A 17,164-nucleotide genomic window follows, 5' to 3' on the forward strand; every position below is an offset into this window, starting at 1 on the left:
CGGTGAAACGCGTTGGAGGTGATCGCAGGGACGTGGAACCTACCTTCTTTTTGCATTTTGCATCTTTTGCATTTTTTAAGCTCATTTAATATTTACATATATATATATATATTTTTATTAAATAATTATACACATTATCAAATTGCGCTATTGATTATTATTTTTATGTATGTTATATAGCTATATATTATTATCAATTTTTTTCGCTTGTGTATGATATATGTATTTTTTGTAAAATAAAACTATATTTATTAACTTGATGTTTATGGATTTATTAGATTAATATTTTCTTATTTATTTTATTATATACATTTTTATTCTTGGTGGGTTTACCCTATACGCTGTAGTGGCGTATTTATAGGTTTTTTACTAAAAAATAGCGCAAAAAGTGTAAAGGAATTGCAAGGGGGCGTGGCCAACAACTGTACATAATATGCAGAAGACCAATAGCTGCAGATTTTCTTCTTCATAGTGAACAGTATTATAGTAGTTATATTCTTGTACATAGGAGCAGTATTATAGTAGTTATATTCTTGTATATAGGGGCAGTATTATAGTAGTAATATTCTTGTACATAGGAGGCAGTTTTATAGTGGTTATATTCTTTTATATAGGAGGCAGTATTATAGTAGTTATATTCTTGTATATAGGAGGCAGTATTATAGTAGTTATATTCTTGTGTATAGGAGGCAGTATTATAGTAGTTATATTCTTGTATATAGGAGCAGTATTATAGTAGTAATATTCTTGTACATAGTAGGCAGTTTTATAGTGGTTATATTCTTGTATATAGGAGGCAGTATTATAGTAGTTATATTCTTGTATATAGGAGGCAGTATTATAGTAGTTATATTCTTGTATATAGGAGGCAGTATTATAGTAGTTATATTCTTGTATATATGAGGCAGTATTATAGTAGTTATATTCTTGTATATAGGGAGTAGTATTATAGTAGTTATATTCTTGTACATAGGGGGAAGTATTACAGTAGTTATATTCTTGTATATAGGAGGCAGTATTATAGTAGTTATATTCTTGTATATAGGAGGCAGTATTATAGTAGTTATATTCTTGTATATAGGAGCAGTATTATAGTAGTAATATTCTTGTACATAGGAGGCAGTTTTATAGTGGTTATATTCTTGTATATAGGAGGCAGTATTATAGTAGTTATATTCTTGTATATAGGAGGCAGTATTATAGTAGTTATATTCTTGTATATAGGAGGCAGTATTATAGTAGTTATATTCTTGTATAAAGGGAGTAGTATTATAGTAGTTATATTCTTGTACATAGGGGGAAGTATTATAGTAGTTATATTCTTGTACATAGGAGGCAGTATTATAGTAGTTATATTCTTGTATATAGGGGGCAGTATTATAGTAGTTATATTCTTGTATATAGGAGGCAGTATTATAGTAGTTATATTCTTGTACATAGGAGGCAGTATTATAGTAGTTATATTCTTGTACATAGGAGGCAGTATTATAGTAGTTATATTCTCGTATATAGGAACAGTATTATAGTAATTATATTCTTGTATATAGGAGCAGTAGTATAGTAGTCATATTCTTGTGTATAGGGATAGTATTATTGTAGTTATATTCTCGTATATAGGAGCAGTATTATAGCAGTTATATTCTTGTACATAGGAGGCAGTTTTATAATGGTTATATTCTTGTATATAGGAGGCAGTATTATAGTAGTTATATTCTTGTATATAGGCGGCAGTATTATAGTAGTTATATTCTCGTATATAGGAGGCAGTATTATAGTAGTTATATTCTCGAATATAGGAGGCTGTATTATAGTAGTTATATTCTTGTACATAGGAGGCAGTATTATAGTAGTTATATTCTTCTACATAAAGGACAGTATTATAGTAGTTATTTACTTGTATATAGGAGCAGTATTATAGTAGTTATATTGTACATAGGAGGCAGTATTATAGTAGTTATATTCTTGTACATAGGAGGCAGTATTATAGTAGTTATATTCTTGTACATAGGAGGCAGTATTATAGTAGTTATATTCTTGTACATAGGAGGCAGAATTATAGTAGTTATATTCTCGTATATAGGAACAGTATTATAGTAATTATATTCTTGTATATAGGAGCAGTATTATAGTAGTCATATTCTTGTGTATAGGGACAGTATTATAGTAGTTATATTCTCGTATATAAGAGGCAGTATTATAGTATAGTAGTTATATTCTTATATATAGGAGCAGTATTATAGTAGTTATATTCTTGTATATAGGAGCAGTATTATAGTAGTTATATTCTTGCATATAGGAGGCAGTATTATAGTATTTATATACTTGTACATTGGGACAGTATTATAGTAGTCATATACTTGTACATTGGGAACAAGATAATTATCTGATAATATATGAACCAATTTCTGTATTAACAATATCTGTACATGAGCAACAATGTATTTAATACTCAAAGCTGCTGATTCATAACTAAAAAAAAAAAGAATAATATTGGCTAAAAATAGAAATTGTGCTAGAATTCTGATTCTAGTGGAGACCCATTTAGAAGGCTCCTTTAATATAATTTCATACTTGTTGGGCTCCGGCCACAGTGTACAGTGAGCTACATCACTGGTAAACCCCAACAGGTTTTAGAATACCGTGTAACACGACCACATCCACAATTAGCCAAATGAGCAGAGCCAATTTTTAGAGCAGCTAAATGTTTATGTGACCCTCCGGTGACCTCGTTGGGAATAATAACCCCCCCCCCCCCCTCTAAAGATAGGGCTGAGGACCTGGTGGAGAATTGCCATGGTAATTGCTTGGCGCACAGGGTGACAGCCCACCATCACTCATATCACACATATAGAGAACGATAAGTAACACGTAGATCCCCGCTATTTGTCACAAATCACCAGAGGAGGGAAATACTCACTTCAGAATCCACAGTGATAGAATTATTTATTAACCCCTTGGAAACTGAGGTTTTTTCCATTTTTGCACTTTTGTTTTTTCCTCCTTACCTTTTAAATATAAAAACCCTTTAAATTTTGCACCTAAAAGTCCATATGGCGGCTTATTTTTTACGCCACCAATTCTACTTTGCAGTGACATCATACGGCGAACCGAAAAAAAAATCATTGTGCGACAAAATTGAAGAAAAAAATGCCATTTTGTAAATTTTGGGGGCTTTTGTTTCTACGCAGTACATTTTTCGGTAAAAATGACACCTTATCTTTATTCTGTAGGTCCATACGGTTAAAATGATCCCCTACTTATATAGGTTTGATTTTGTCTTACTTTTTTCGAAAATGTATACGTTTAAAATTGTCATCTTCTGACCCCTATAACTTTTTTATTTTTCTGCGTACGGGCCGGTATGAGGACTCATTTTTTGCGCCGTGATCTTAAGTTTTTATCCGAACCATTTATTGTATTGATCTGACTTTTTGATTGCTTTTTATTCATTTTTTCATGATATAAAAAGTGACCAAAAAGACGCTATTTTGGACGTTGGAATTTTTTTGCGCATACGTAATTAACTGTGCGGTTTATTTAACGATATTTTTTTATATAGTTTGGACATTTCTGCACGCTGCGATAAAACATGTTTATTTTTATTTACACTGTTTTTCTTTTTTAAGGGGGAAAAGGGGGGTGATTCAAACTTTTATTAGGGAAGGGGTTAAATGATCTTTATTCAGTTTTTTTTTTCCACTTTTTTTTTTTGCAGTGTTATAGGTCCCATAGGGACCTATAACACTGCACACACTGATCTTTTACATTGATTGATGGTTTCTCATAGGAAACCAGTGATCAATGATTCTGCCGCTTGACTACTCATACCTGGATCTCAGGCACTGAGCAATCATTCGGTGATCGGACACCAGGAGGCAGGTAGGGGACACTCCTGCTGTCCTACAGCTGTTCGGGACATCACAATTTCGCTGCGGCTATCCCGAACCGCTCCCTGAGCTAACCGGGATTAGTTTACTTTGACATCTAAAGGGTTAATAGCACGCGGCACCGCGATCAGTGCCGCGTGCTATAAGCCACGGGTCCCGACCATTGTAGCCCCGCATTATAGAAAGGGAGTGGGCGGAGGGCGTACAGGTATGCCCCTCCGTCCCCAACAGGTTAAGTAAACACTACAATTATATAACAATGAGGATATGTCAGATATGGAAACTTCATATTCACTTTTATCTATATTCTTGTACATAGGAGCAATATTAGAGTAGTTATATTCTTGTATATAGGAGCAGTATTATAGTAGTTATATTCTTGTACATAGGAGCAGTATTAGAGTAGTTATATTCTTGTATATAGGAGCAGTATTATAGTAGTTATATTCTTGTATATAGGAGCAGTATTATAGTAGATATATTCTTGTATATAGGAGCAGTATTATAGTAGTTATATTCTTGTATATAGGAGCAGTATTATAGTAGATATATTCTTGTATATCGGAGGCAGTATTATGGTAGTTATATTCTTGTATATAGGAGCAGTATTATAGTAGTTATATTCTTGTATATAGGAGACAGTATTATAGTAGTTATATTCTTGTACATAGGGGGCAGTATTATAGTAGTTATATTCTTGTACATAGGAGCAGTATTATAGTAGTTATATTCTTGTACATAGGAGGCAGTATTATAGTAGTTATATTCTTGTATATAGGAAGCAGTATTATAGTAGTTATATTCTTCTACATAGGAGCAGTATTATAGCAGTTATATTCTTGTATATAGGAGCAGTATTATAGTAGTTACGTTCTTGTACATAGGAAGCAGTATTATAGTAGTTATATTCTTGTACATCTGGAGCAGTATTTTAGTAGTTATATTCTTGTATATAGGGACAGCATTATAGTTGATATATTCTTGTACATAGGGGGAAGTATTATAGTGGTTATATTCTTGTACGTAGGAGCAGTATTATAGTAGTTATATTCTTGTACATAGGAGCAGTATTATAGTAGTTATATTCTTGTAGATAGGGAGCAGTATTATGGTAGTTATATTCTTGTATATAGGTGCAGTATTATACTAGTTATATTCTTGTACATAGGAGACAGTATTATAGTAATTATTTTCTTGCACATAGGAGCAGCATTATAGTAGTTATATTCTTGTACATAGGGGACAGTATTATAGTAGTTATATTCTTGTACATAGGAAGCAGTATTATAGTGGTTATATTCTTGTACATAGGAGGCAGTATTATAGTAGTTATATTCTGGTATATAGGAGGCAGTATTATAGTAGTTATATTCTTGTATATAGGGGACAGTATTATAGTAGTTATATTCTTGTATATAGGAGGCAGTATTATAGTAGTTATATTCTTGTACATAGGGGACAGTATTATAGTAGTTATATTCTTGTACATAGGAAGCAGTATTATAGTGGTTATATTCTTGTACATAGGAGGCAGTATTATAGTAGTTATATTCTTGTATATAGGAGCAGTATTATAGTAGTTATATTCTTGTATACAGGAGCAGTATTATAGTAGTTATATTCTGGTATATAGGAGGCAGTATTATAGTAGTTATATTCTTGTATATAGGGGACAGTATTATAGTAGTTATATTCTTGTATATAGGAGGCAGTATTATAGTAGTTATATTTGTGTACTTAGGGGGAAGTATTATAATAGCGATATTCTAAATCTAAGGAAATTAGGAAACAACTAATCATTAATATACACCTTTTATTTGAGATAACCTTTGACGTGTCAGAATGGCCCAAACAACCCTAACACCAGTTTTGTAAAAAATTTAAGTGGTTATCCAGGAAAAAAAACTTTTTCTTTTTTTTATATCAACTGGCTCCAGAAAGTTAAACTGATTTGTAAATGACTTCCATTAAAAAATCTTAATCCCTTCAGTACTTATGAGCTTCTGAAGTTAAGGGTGTTCTTTTCTGTCTAAGTAATCTCTGATGACACGTGTCTTGGGAACCGCCCAGTTTAGAAGCAAATCCCCATAGCAAACCTCTTCTAAACTGGGCGGTTCCAGAGACAGGTGTCATTAGAGAGCACTTAGACAGAAAAGAACAACCTTAACTTCAGAAGCTCATAACTACTGAAAGGATTAAGATTTTTTTTAATAGAAGAAATTTACAAATCTGTTTAACTTTCTGGAGCCAGTTGATATGTACGGTATATAAAAACATTATTTTCCTGGATAACCCCTTTAAGGAGTCAGCAGAAGTCTCAGACTTCAAATAATTAAACTTCAGGGCCCCCCTGCTTTTCTTGACATATAATCTGGTTGGCTATTTAACCGATAAGCTTCGCGTTCTTTGCTTGGTCAGTTGGGAATGTGTAAAAGTAAGAAAACATCCCTGAGCGAAGCTACAATGGCAGCCATATGGTGTGTCACATAGTAATGCCTAAGGAAAATCACTCACTGCGGTGCAATCTACAGTAACACGGACGGATTTCAATAGTCCGGGTAAAGAATCATTTGGCAGATAAATGCCAGTCTAGCGGGACTCTCAGGAGCCAGATTAAAATTTTGTCACTGTATACGCTGCTCTCCATTTCTTCCGACACTTGGATCTCTCTTGATGTCATACTTGAGGTCAGTAGCCACTGTCAACAGTCTACAGAGTCCGGGTGATAAAGTGAGTGCAGCAGGAACTACAGGCTGAAGAAACTCACGTCTTGGCTGCTTAAAATGGATCCAAGCTCCGATAAAAATACTATTAAAAAGCTACGCCAAAGAATATTTCTTCTAAAAAATTAAGAAATAATGAATAATTGCAAGTTGTGTCATCCTCTGATAAGCCTTTAGATTAGATTCAACTAAGACTAGTTGTATCTGGTTCTAGGAAAGTTAGGCAACAACCAACAAGGCTGCCATTTCAGCTTGCAGCACACATCCCCATTAACAGGGAGAGGGGACATATGTTTATAAAGGCTTTGTTCAGACAGAAAAAAATCTGCACCCAAAAAATATATATAAAAAGAAAAAATAATTAATATATATATATATATATATATATATATATATATATATATATTAGAGTGAATAAGGAAGGAAGGAATAGCACTACTTGCGATTGCTACAGAACTGATAGGGTTAAACTTCAAACGAACAGCTCACACGGAGGCGGGTCCGAAAAGGCCGTCAGCTATGGTGGTACTGGGAAGATCCAAACATAGGAAAAAACCAATGTGCATTGAAGATAAATTCAAAAACAAAATACCCGCACTCACCATTAGGTTAGCGACAGCCGGCTCCTAGGAATATATGATGGTTAGACCAACGGAACGGGGACCATGCTGTAGCGGGCGCTCAGGTGTCAGGTGTCTATGTACACGGAATAACCACAGGGAAAAACTAAGGGAGAATATTCCGTAGGCAACAGTGACCGCTGAAATAAATTGACGCTAGGACCGCACGGAATAGTGCTTATATATCTCTGTAGGGGACATTTATCAAGGTATTTAGAGCCTTATTTTTTTGCTTACTCTGGGCGCACAAAAAGTCGCACGTGTGCTAAGAGGTATTTTTGCCACTTTTGTGGGTAAGAAGAAAGTTACAAACAGCCTTACCTAAGCAAATGTCATTTTTCGCTTTGCAGTGGTCAAGTATTCTCGATGTGCGAAAGTCACATGTAGTATAAATAAATAAATAAATAAAGTCGCAAATCTGCCTCAGGTCTGACCTGGAGTACAAAACCCCTGTATGTGAGCAAAATTAAAAAGTCACAAAAAGTCTGTCTCACAAAAGTCTCAGCTGTGATTTTTTGTTTTGCTTATGTGCTCCACATTTATCAACCCCCTGTTATTTTTTTTTTATAAATACACTGCTCCAAAAAATAAAGGGAACACTTAAACAACACAATGTAACTCCAAGTCAATGACACTTCTGTGAAATCACACTGTCCACTCAGGAAGCACACTGATTGACAATCAATTTTACATTCTGTTGTGCAAATGGAACAGACAACAGGTGGAAATTATAGGCAATTATCAAGACACCCCCAATAAAGGAGTGGTTCTGCAGGTGGTGACCCCAGACCATTTCTTAGTTTCTATGCTTCCTGGCTGAAGTTTTAGTCACTTTTAAATGTTGGCGGTGCTTTCACTCTAGTGGTAGCATGAGACAGAGTCTACAACCCACACAAGTGGCTCAGGTAGTGCAGCTCATCCAAGATGGCACATCAATGCGAGCTGTGGCAAGAAGGTTTGCTGTGTCTGTCAGCATAGTGTCCAGAGCATGGAGGCGCTACCAGGAGACAGGACAGTACATCAGGAGATGGGGAGGAGGCCGTAGGAGGACAACAACCCAGCAGCAGGACCGCTACCTCTGCCTTTGTGCAAGGAGGAGCAGGAGAAGCACTGCCAGAGCCCTGCAAAATGACCTCCAGCAGGACACAAATGTGCATGTGTCCACTCAAATGGTCAGAAACAGACTCCATGAGGGTGGTATGAGGGCCCGACGTCCACAGGTGGGGGTTGTGCTTACAGCCCAACACCGTGCAGGACGTTTGGCATTTGCCAGAGAACACCAAGATTGGCAAATTCACCACTGGTGCTCTGTGCTCTTCACAGATGAAAGCAGGTTCCCACTGAGCACATGTGACAGACGTAACAGATTCTGGAGACGCCGTGGAGAACGTTCTGCTGCCTGCAACTTCCTCCAGCATGAACGGTTTGGCAGTGAGTCAGTAATGGTGTAGGGTGGCATTTCTTTGTGGGCTGCACAGCCCTACATGTGCTTGCCAGAGGTAGCCTGACTGCAATTAGGTACCGAGATGAGATCCTCAGACCCCTTGTGAGACCATATGCTGGTGCGGTTGGCCCTGGGTTCCTCCTAATGCAAGACAATGCTAGACCTCATGTGGCTGGAGTGTGTCAGCAGTTCCAGCAAGAGGAAGGCATTGATGCTATGGACTGGCCCGTCCAGTCTCCAGAGCTGAATCCAATAGAGCACATCTGGGACATTATGTCTCGCTCCATCCACCAATGCCACGTTGCACCACAGACTGTCCAGGAGTTGGCGGATGCTTTAGTCCAGGTCTGGGAGGACATCCCTCAGGAGACCATCTGCTACCTCATCAGGAGCATGCCCAGGCATTGTAGGGAGGTCATACGGGCACGTGGAGGTCACACACACTACTGAGCCTCATTTTGACTTGTTTTAAGGACATTACATTAAAGTTGGATCAACGGGTAGTGTGGTTTTCCCCTGTGATTTTGAGTGTGACTCCATATCCAGACCTACATGGGTTGATACATTTGATTTCCATTGATAATTTTTATGTGATTTTGTTGCCAGCGCATTCATATATGTAAAGACAAAAGTATTTCACACGATTAGTTCATTCATTCAGATCTAGGATGTACTGTGTTATCTTAGTGTTCTCTTTATTTTTTTGAGCAGTGTATGTAGGACATAAGCAAAACTAAAGCAAAAATAAATAAATAAATTGCCTTCAGAACTTGCTTACTTAAGCAAACAATGAAAAATGTCCCCCATAGACGGCAATGCATTTCCAAGCAGATTACGCCGTAAAATGTTCAGAATTTTTTATTTTTGCAGTGGTATTTTTTGACACAGAAATTCTGTGGAGTGAACAGTGCAGCAGTGAAAACAATGGAAGGCACTGCATCTGGATTTCTCTGCTTGGAAAATCCAAAGTGTGAAGTGTGAATGTTTAAAGGGGCACTCCACTGGCCAGCGTTCGTTCAGAAGGAAATGTTTCAAAGGATGTTTTGGGGGTCGGCCATGCCCTGTGTGACATAACAGCCATGCCCTCTCAATGCAAGTCTATGGGAGAGGGCATGACGCCCGTCAAACTCCCTCCCATAGATTTGCATTGAGGGGGCATGGCCGTGATTTCACGAGGGGTGTGGCCGACCCCCTGCAGTGCAAAAACAGCCTTTGGAACATTTACTTCCAAACGCTGGCCAGGGGGTACCCCTTTAAGGAGGATATTTATGTTCTACTGGCACATCTTTTTAGTACATAGTACTTATTTTCCCAATAAAAAAAAAATATTCTGGAGCATGTGCTTTTTAGAATTTGTTGTTTATTTGTTCCTCCTGGAAGTGTGTGAATGAACTGACCGCTGGGTATTACCATTTCCTTGGTACAAGTCTCTAAAAAGTCTGATACTGGTCCAGTCAGTGCTGACAGGTTCAGATTACATAGCAACACCCCATATTGATGTAAGCAATCGTAGCATCCTTTCAGCAACTTATTTGTACATTTCCAGGAAGAACAACAAAGGAACAACAAACACATATATAAACACTTCCATAGGTGATTGATCAATAATCGGGGGCCCCAGTTCAGGATAATCATTCATCCTTGTGGACACTGAATTCATCAAAGCGTACCCGTCAGATCCCACAAAAAAAAAAATAATAATGTTACTCAGCACCTAATCCTGACCATGTACATTTTTATGCCTCTATCACCTATATTTATTATAAAAATCCCTCTTTTCATTAGCTCGCAGTGTTAGAAGTCCTCTCAGGGGAAGGGGGCGTGTCCCTCCTATGTGGTGGTTGGAGGTGATTGGTGTGTGGTGGGAGGGGGCGTGTCCCTCCTATGTGGTGGTTGGAGGTGATTGGTGTGTGGTGGGAGGGGGCGTGTCCCTCCCTTGTGGTGGTTGGAGGTAATTGGTGCATCTGCTCATGTGGCCTTGTCCATGACCAATGGACAAGCCTGATGCTGCTGCAGGTCTGGTTAGTGTCCCAGCAAGTATGGGGACCCCTACTGGTAAGATTTTCAGGGGCTACTTTCTTTATTAAAATTTTTTTAAACAACCATATTACAAAAGTTCTTACATTTTCATCAGTAACCACATCTGACAGTGCACATTTAAAGGGGTACTACCATGCTGACAACTTATCCCCTATCTATCCCCTATCACTCTCATCAGGCCCCGGAGCGAACATCCGCTCCGGGTCTGATGACGGGGCCGGTGATCGTGACATCACAGCTCCGCCCCCATGTGACGTCACGCTCCACCCCCTCAATGCAAGTCTATGGCCCACATGGGGCGGAGCCGTGACGTCACGATACTCCGGCCCCGTGATCGTCAGTCATCAGACCCGGAGCGATGTTCGCTCTGGGACCTGATGAGAGCGGGGTGCTGCGTGCGAGATCGCGGGGGTCCCCAGCGGTGGGACCCCACACAATCAGGCAACTTATCCCCTATCCTTTAGATAGGGGATAAGATGTCAGCATGGTAGTACCCCTGTAAGAACTCTTCAATGCTTCAGTGCCCTTGCGGAGGCACTGCAAGAAAACTTTCTTTTAGGATTACCTGACAGATTATAAAAGATATAAAAGCAGTAAGACAACCTATGATCAGGGAGGATGATTCTTACAAGAGCTTGTTTAAAGTATACAGTGGTCACTAAACTGTGGACCTCCAGCTGCTGCAAAACTACAACTACCAGGATTTGTAGTTTTGCAACATCTGGAGGTCCAGAGTTTGGAGACCATTGGTAAGCTGCTACATTCAGAACACTAGGAAAGCTGGGTGTCAGGTGATACATAGAAATGTCATATTTTTCATATATTAGAGGCCACTGACTGCATTGATATATCCATACACCCCCCCTTCCTGACCCTGCATCTGTTCCGCCTGGTATCTGACATTATCATTCTGACAGGTCAATGAAGATCCGCTGTGCTATCGTTACAGTGACGGCAAAACAAACAACAAACCCCCGGCAGATGGGAGACATCAATGATGCTTTCTGATACTCTCCTGTTGATTCTTATTATCACCAAGGAGCACGAACGTGGAAAAAGAGAACGAGACAAGAGGAGTAAAGGACATAACTATGCATGACGCTGGACAACACAAGCTACAACGTCAGTGTTAAAAAGCCATCAAAAGACAACTAGCGGAGGAAATTGGAAAAATTAAGCCAATGATATTATACACTGGTTTCTGGGAAAGCTGGGTGACAAGCAACATAGCTGTTGTCATCCAGTTTTGCCTAACCCTTGATGAACCAAATTAACATATATCCAGTGAGGTGGTTATAATCTATTATAATCTATATATAGAACACTACAATCTCCAACATGGACAGGCCACTGGACATAAACATAATACAATTCCATTATACTCTATACCAGGGGTGGTCAAACTTGAAAATAAAAATCACTTTTGATAGACTTGAGATGTTTGAGAGGCGCAAGATATACAGAAATATAAAAAAAAATACATGTAGTTGCCCCCTGTAGTAAGTAGCACCCACCCCTTCTATAGCAGCAGCAGCAAACTGAATATAGTAGCAGCCCCCCTGTAGTAGCAGCAGCAAACTGAATGCAGTAGCAGACCCCCAGTAGGTAGTAGCAGCCCCATTGTAGGTAGCAGCAGCCCCATTGTAGGTAGCAGCAGCCCCATTGTAGGTAGCAGCAGCCCCAGTAGGTAGCAGCAGCCCCAGTAGGTAGCAGCAGCCCCAGTAGTAGCAGCAGCCCCATTGTAGGTAGCAGCAGCCCCAGTAGGTAGCAGCAGCCCCAGTAGGTAGCAGCAGCCCCAGTAGTAGAAGCACCCGCCTGTATATCCCCAACCAAAGTTACTTACCTAGCAGAGTGAGTGCTCTGCTCCTCTTCAGCAGGCAAGAAGAGAGCCACTGCTGTCAGCTTCTTCAAGCAGACATGGCCTATGCCTGGCAAGTTTGCTATCCGCAGCCCTTGCTCTGTTAAAGTGGCAGAACAGAAGGTTGCTGCATTCAAGTGGCAGTGGCCCGATTAATTAGGGGCTGGAGGAGGGCTGCAAACTGCATTGCACATAGATCATAATCCACGGTTTGGCCAACTCTGCTTCATACACTGTAGAACACTATCTTTCAATTAAGATTTGCTGGGTGGTTCAGTTTTGGCTACAGAACCCTGCCCAGTTAGCGAGTTGTATAATACACTGTATGGCACAATCTATATATCATATAAGCCTTAGACACGTGAAGGTCACATTGCAAAGCAACCTGTGATCTGTCTTCTATTGTCCGATAAGAGCAGCGCTTAGTGACTAAAGCATATTTGACAGCATGGAGCAAGAAGAGCTGGAGAACCCCATCCTACCAGATTCAGACACTTTCTCTCTTCCCCTGAGTCATGCAGTATAAACTGGTACAAAAAGTCTCTGATGGAAGAACAAAGCAGCTGAGGATGATCTGGGGGTATACTTATTCTTATGTTGGTATCACACTTCTGGGAGATACGGTATGTATTATCACATAACAACATCTTATTTTAATCAGGTTTGCATTATAAAAATAATGTTAGGAAAAAAAAGTTTTTTATATTCTACACAAAATGTCTTTGAAATATTTTAGCCATAATGGCCACTAGTGCAGTCACAATAGGCTGACCTTCCATGTCTTCTGCAGCTCATGAGTCTGCTTTACTGTATAGACTGAGACAAAATGAGCAGAGTCATCTCAGTATTACAGGTAAGAAAATGATAGCTCTATTAATATAGCTGGAGGCCTAGATAAAACAGGATAGAAACACTATACACAGCTGAGTGCAGCTCATCTAGCCTCTGTAATAAACTAAAACATAACTTTTTAACTACGGTAGTCAGCTTTAATGTGTAGACTGAGACAAAATAAGCACAATCATCTCAGCATTACAGGTTCTTTTATATTACTGGAAGCCTAAATAAAGCGGGATAGTAACACACGGCTCATCCAGCACCTCATACAGCTTATGTAATATCCTAAAACATACGTTTTATTTCATGCCATGAGAAAGGGTACGAAACACACCAAAAACATGTCAGCCAGAGCAGGATCCATGTGGTTTGAGCTACGCTTTATACTCGTTTAATGCATGTAGTCACTATGACTTGAATGCAACCTAATGGTAAATAGAACACACAGCACAAAAACACATAGACTGATCCCTACTGCTTCCTGCCCATACTCCATAGACCACAAACAATATACCTAATGTTGGTCGGATCAGTTCTTCTGGGTTTCTACTGAACAAACTAAACTTTAAATGACATGCTGACCTTTGGGAATTTCCAAGCCGCAGCTGGCTCGATATGCCACTAAAACAATATCTGTCATCTTTTGTTTGCAGACCTTTATTCCACATCTCGACCTTAATTCCTAAGCAATTATATTGTGATACAAGCAGGGGCTTCGTTGACTATAAACACGTCCCTGATGAGTATCCGTATATGTCTGGTTCAAGTGAACTCATCTGCACTTGTGCAAGAACAGATCAACCTTTCTCAGAGATTATGGAAGCTTCAGAAAGTTTTGGAAGTTTAATCCCCCCACAATGCATGTCCTATACATCATTTGTGAATCACAGTGTCAGGAAGGTTAAAGAAAGGCAGTGGAAAGAGGTGTGAGTGGCGGTGACTAAAAGCATGTTAGTGAAAGGCCGGAATGTCTGAAATGTTGTCATATTGATTGGACTCTCTGGTTGCAGCAGCTGCTGCCTTCCTGGGTTATCAATGACCTAGGCTGGAATCCTGTCAGTGCGATACGTGGATTACCGTATGGAGCTCTTCATATTCTTCTTCACCTACATCAATGGAAAGGTGATGAACTATAACTACGATTTACTGCAGAACAGGCCCCAACTGGACACGAATGGGCAATTCAGGAAGAATCTATTCCCTTAGTCTTGGACAACTGGCACCTGCCTCATATAAGGGGTTTCTGCCTTCATCTGGGTCAACAGATTGGATTTAAAGGGGTACTCCGTTGGAAAACAAGTGAAAAATGTTTTCAAATCTACCGGTGCCAGAAAGTTATATAGATTTGTAAATTACTTCTATTGTAAAATCAGCTGCTGTATGCTCCAGAGGAAGTTGTGTAGTTCTTTCCAGTCTTACCACACTGCTCTCTGCTGACACTTCTGTCCGTGTCAGGAACTTTCCAGAGCAGGAGAGGTTTGCTACGGGGATTTCATCCTGCTCTGGACAGTTTACTGAAGTCCGAGGGAATGAATTCCATCACATATAGTAAAAAAAAGGAATAGTAGCACTCACCCTTTTGCAGAATTCTTCATATATTTATTTTAAAAAAGTGCATACTGTCAGCACGAAGAAGTGTGTGTTGACGCAAGGTTTTGCTCCCGTTGTTTTATGTCTTCCTTCTGCACTATTTTTTTTCCTGCATTTTTGTAAAGAAGATACGAAGATTTCTACAGAAGGGTGAGTGCAACTATTCCTGTTTTACTATATGTGGTGGAATCCATATATATTTTTTGACTGGGAACAAAAATAGTAGTGACATGTCACTTCTTTGATATGGACATTGGATGGCCCAGACATGGGTTAGCCCTATAGATTTGGGTTAAATTCATGAACAGATCTGCTACATTGAAAGTGAAAACCTGTTGTTTCAGCGTGCCGTTGTGATGTCATTCTGAGTGCCAGCGCATCATAGCTCTGTGGCCCCCTCTGATGGATGGTGAGACACTTGTTATCATTGTTCTCATATGTCAGTGCACAAATGGGATGGAATATCAAGGTTACCTTTGCCAAGTCACATCCCAAGGGGTTGTGATAGCATAAGTAGTAGCGCGGTTACTCTCAGTACACGCCAACCTGAGGATCAGCATATGCCATTCATGCACAAGCGGTTTCTCACCCATTGATGGTGAGCCCCAGGACCAGCTCTTTATCTGAACTGGTGGGCATCTCATGCACCCAGACCCCATAGCAATTGGAGCAGTATGACATGATTTACTTTTTTTAAGAATAATTCCTTTAAGTCAAGTAAACAGGACTACCTGATTCTTGAGAAGTTATCAAATACCTACTGTAAATAATTTACCCTTAAAGCGATAATATTTCATGAGAGCAAATATTTTGGCGCTGTAGCTTGCATGAAGCATTGGCATTATATTACCTTCCCGCCAGCTTGGATGACTTCTGACTAAAACAGAAGGTATCTGAAAGGTCATAAATACTTGGAGGCTGTAGGACTACAGACGCCCCTATGAATGTTTTACTGAAGCAGCTGCTGGCCCAGCATATCCTAAGAACGTCACCCGGTGCTCAGTCCAGACTCTGTGCGGCTGAGGCTCAGCGTATCATAATGTAAGCAATAAGTTCACTGAACAGATCCATGCTGGCTGGGTGCAGTAGTGCACCAGGAAGTGGCACTCTTCAAAAACAAAATCAAAAAGTATCTGTAGCCTAAGTGCGCCTCCAAGTGGCTGGGGAGAGGAGAAAAGAATCAGAGGACTGGAGAGAGGCAACAAGGCGCAGGATTAGAGGCAAGGATGCTTGTACTTGTGTAAGTTAGCACAGTATCAGTATTTACCAGTCCTGCCAGAGAACACTTGTCTGGTTATCATCTACCAGAGCCAGTGTCAAGCATTGTTAGCAATGTGGATGGGTTCAGCTCTATGGAGGTGCAGCAGTATAGCCTTGAAGCCTTCAGCACTGCAGAGCAGTAGCATTATCACAGTCAAGCAATGTGGTGGCGCAGGGTGCAGCCTAACGGTGGTGGTGCACTGCAGTTAAGGTGTGTAGCACTGTGAAGGTGTAGTGTGCAGCAATGTGGTGGTGCAGCACTCAAGCACGTAGCACTGTGGAGGTGTAGCACTGAAGCACGTACCACTGTGGAGGTGTAGCACTGAAGCACGTAGCACTGTGGAGGTGTAGCACTGAAGCACGTAGCACTGTGGAGGTGTAGCACTGAAGCACGTACCACTGTGGAGGTGTAGCACTGAAGCACGTACCACTGTGGAGGTGTAGTACTGAAGCACGTACCACTGTGGAGGTGTAGCACTGAAGCACGTACCACTGTGGAGGTGCAGCACTGAAGCACGTACCACTGTGGAGGTGCAGCACTGAAGCACGTACCACTGTGGAGGTGCAGCACTGAAGCACGTAGCACTGTGGAGGTGTAGCACTGAAGCACGTACCACTGTGGAGGTGTAGCACTGAAGCACGTACCACTGTGGAGGTGTAGCACTGAAGCACGTACCACTGTGGAGGTGTAGCACTGAAGCACGTAGCACTGTGGAGGTGTAGCACTGAAGCACGTACCACTGTGGAGGTGTAGCACTGAAGCACGTACCACTGTGGAGGTGTAGCACTGAAGCACGTACCACTGTGGAGGTGTAGCACTGAAGCACGTACCACTGTGGAGGTGTAGCACTGAAGCACGTACCACTGTGGAGGTGCAGCACTGAAGCACGTACCACTGTGGAGGT

At 40.2% G+C, this 17,164-nt stretch overlaps 1 protein-coding gene across 6 annotated transcripts in view; it reads right to left on the bottom strand.

Moving 5' to 3' along the window:
• The window catches only part of NEDD4L (NEDD4 like E3 ubiquitin protein ligase), a 365,727-nt gene that overhangs the window by 106,282 nt on the left and 242,281 nt on the right, over nt 1-17,164 (bottom strand). The gene's annotated exons all lie outside the window — the stretch shown is intronic.

Source organism: Hyla sarda, chromosome 1 (assembly GCF_029499605.1).
Source record: "Hyla sarda isolate aHylSar1 chromosome 1, aHylSar1.hap1, whole genome shotgun sequence".
Lineage (NCBI taxonomy): Eukaryota > Metazoa > Chordata > Amphibia > Anura > Hylidae > Hyla > Hyla sarda.